Genomic DNA, 3,621 nt, shown 5'->3' with positions numbered 1-3,621 from the left:
ATTCAAGCCGTCTCCAATCATTTTTAGTCTCAAAGTGGGTTCCTCGTCATCGAAATTAAAATAGTCAAGCTATGATGGGTTGATCAATACTTTTCTTTTGGGTCATACAATAGGCAAAGTAACTTTCGAGCAGATGTAAATTTGTTTATCTCTCGCTACCTCTCTAAATTAAATCGTGTGTGTGTGTGTGCGAAAACTCGTATAATTTTCTGTCCTTTCAAGTTTCTTTTTTTTGTGATTGCAAATGATACACTGTGCCCAGTGTGTTGGTTGGAAAAAACCTTCCAGTCATTTTTGTCGTTTCAAGTTGGTTGGCTAGGAAAAGCGTCTGTCAGCTTTTTATGTATGAGATTGGTCTTACTTGTATACGAAGCGTAACACTTTCGATGGCAATAAACCTGATGACTACTAGTTTATTTATGTAGACGTTTGTGCACATCATCTCTCAAAGCTGAGGAAACATCTTTCAGTTTAACAAGACCCTGGTCACCATAGTGTTTCTTTGGTCTGCTCTTAAAATATGACACCTTTATTACTGTCTGCTACCAGTCTTCATTTCTTTGGAATTGTATCCACTGCTGCTGGTTCTGCGAAATGAAGAAGTCGTGATTCATGCTCAGCTTATGATTTTAATCAGTACCCAGCACATTAAGCACCTAGCGAGTAAAGATATAAATTATACAAGTTCTAAGTAAAGTTCGTATAAGTATAGTTATATATATATTTTATTGCAACGGCTATATTATCTATACAATTTATATTAAATTTCGTATAACTATAGAATCCCCCCCACACAGTCTTTATGATTAGAGCTAGCACATAGTCAAGGTTGGCGACCTAATTTGACCAACACAATGGTGTGGGGAATTCTGTATACAGGCCTTAAATACTACGTAAAAGGGCATAAATAGGTTATAATAAAACTACTAATGTGCTAGTGATTTTATAATAGTATTTAGTGAGGTGCTTTCTCGAGTTACAAGTTATCATAGTAATATAAGTTCTTAGTACCCTTAACCTTACTAGATGTGACAGTTTCATTTGTAGTCACAATAGTAGTTGAGAAGAGGGAAAACATGTTACTGTGCTGTTTGTCTCACAAAAGTGCTTCATGTGTTGGTGGTTTTTGGTCATTCCATTTACAGACTCTTCAAAGCTATTAATAGTTTGTTTTTTGAATTTCGCGCAAAGCTACACGAAGGCTATCTGCGCTAAATGTCCCTAATTTAGCAGTGTAAGACTAGAGGGAAGACAGATAATCATCACCGCCAACTCTTGGGCTACTCTTTTTACCAACGAATAGTTGGATTGGCCATCACATTATAACGCCTCCAAGGCTGAAAGTGCGAGCATATTTGGTGGGACGGGGATTCGAATCCGTGACCCCCAGATTGCGAGTCGAGCGCCCTAACCATCTCGCCATACTATTAATAGACAGGGATAATGACACTAAAACTGTCATTCTGTGGAATCTTGTCTAATTCATTAGTTTGATGACTGGTAGAGAAGTATGATTCTTTGGAAGAATCCATCATACAATATAGATTGTTCCAACCATGTTATTTCACAACATTGCATTGCGATAGAAGTAAAACAGTATAAATGTATTATGGTTGGTTTTGAATTAAAGGCAGGGCTGTTTCTTTCCTTAAAGCATACATCTTTTTTAAGATTAGTTCTATTAAAACAGTTAAATTTCGTATCTATTTAGGAAATCCCGGCGATTTTCACTTTTTTGTCTATGATCTTGACCTTTGAATGTGAAACTAATGTCAAAAAATACAATAAGCATACCAAATTATATATATTTAGACACTTTAAAATTAACCAACTTGACAACATTATTTTAGGAATTTTTAGAAGTTGCGATCACCATAACAGAGCATTTCTGAAAGTGAGATTCTACATTTTAGAGTAACATCTCATTTCCATAAAATATAGTATATAAAGTAAATAAACATGGTTTTTATATTGAAAAACCTCGCGATCTTCACAATTTTCGTCAATGTCATTTACTTAACTTTTTGTTACAGAAATAATATAATGTCACCAAAAGATAGAACATACCAAATTGTGTATATTTAGACATTTTAAGCAAGTTGTATTAATGCATAAAATATCAAAAAGTACTAATTTCAAAACATACCTAAAAATTTCAGACTTTGGGCGAGTTTCACCACAACAGGGCAATTTTGAAAGCTGACATTCTAAAGTTTAAAATAAGACCTGTTGTTGCTTTAAGTACTGATCTTGCATTAAACTCCTAAAATATGCATGCTAGAGCCTTTTGGCCGCTTATTTATAGTCGGTATCATCATAATGAAACAATAAAAGGAAACTGATAACGCTACATAGACTAACTAACCCTGAAATGATTGTAGGGTACAAAGTAAATGGATATTAAGGAATATTCTATAGTCATAATCATTAATGTGCATACTTGTCAAGTGACACTCTGTAGCCAGCTATCCGAGTTTGAAGAAATATTCTAATGTCACATTAATGTGCGTACTTGTGAAGTGTTATTTTGTTGCCAGCTATCTGTGTATGATGGAATATTCTAGCATTAATGTGCATTATCATTAAGTGCCATTTCTCTGAGTATTGTTGTAACGTTTTGTTGGGTGTTTCTTAAAATTACCTTGTGAAAATAATGCGAAGTTCAGTCACGTAATGATAACAAATTAGTTTATTTCTCCCTAACGTTTGCTACAGGCTTCTATCACTTGTATGTTTAAGAGCTGAAAACGTACTAAATGTTTCTCTGATTTTTTGAACTTTTAATGTATCTTTTTTTCTATATATTTCACTAAGTATCTTGATATTTAACATTCACGAACATTATAGGTGTTCTATGATACTTTAATAAACTTTTTAAATAAAGTATTATCTCTTTACTTCTTATTAGATTCGTAGTTTTATATATGTAATATATTTTTAATAACAACGTTAGACCTCTTAAAAAGGCACCGTAAGTAAAGTGTGTCTAGCTTAAGCCCTGTGACAAAGAACTATTGGGCACAATGGGACCAGTTGAAGCTTGAAGATGGTATTCTTCTCCAGAGATGGGAAAGTGACGACCTGGCAAACAGTTATACCGAAAAAGTTACGGGAAGTTGTACTGCGTCAATCCCATGATAGTTTAACAGGAGGACATCTCGGAGTTAAGAAGACATTGAGTCACCTACGACAGAGATTTTATTGGATAGGTATGAGGCAAGATGTGGAAGAATGGTGCAGGACCTGCAGTACATGTTGTGCTAAAAGGGGACCCAAGCATAAGGGACGTGCTCCAATGAAGTTATATCAAGTTGGCGCACCAATGGAAAGAGTAGCTGTTGACATTGCTGGTCCTTTGCCCCAAACTCGTGCTGGAAACAGGTACATTTCTGTGGTGATGGATTATTTCATCAAGTGGCCTGAGGCATATGCAATACCAAATCAGGAAGCTACAACTGTAGCTTCGGCTATTAGTGATTTCTTCTTCAGGTTTGGTATGCCATACGAACTGCATTTAGATCAAGGCCGTAACATTTAATCAGCTGTGTTCCAAGAATGCTGCAAGTTGTTTGGCATCCGAAAGACCAGTACAACGCCACTTCACCCACAGTCCGATGGGAT

This window comes from Limulus polyphemus, unplaced genomic scaffold, assembly GCF_000517525.1.
Source record: "Limulus polyphemus unplaced genomic scaffold, Limulus_polyphemus-2.1.2 Scaffold2744, whole genome shotgun sequence".
Lineage (NCBI taxonomy): Eukaryota > Metazoa > Arthropoda > Merostomata > Xiphosura > Limulidae > Limulus > Limulus polyphemus.
The sequence above is the reverse complement of the archived record's forward strand: the minus strand, read 5'-3'. Positions refer to the sequence as shown.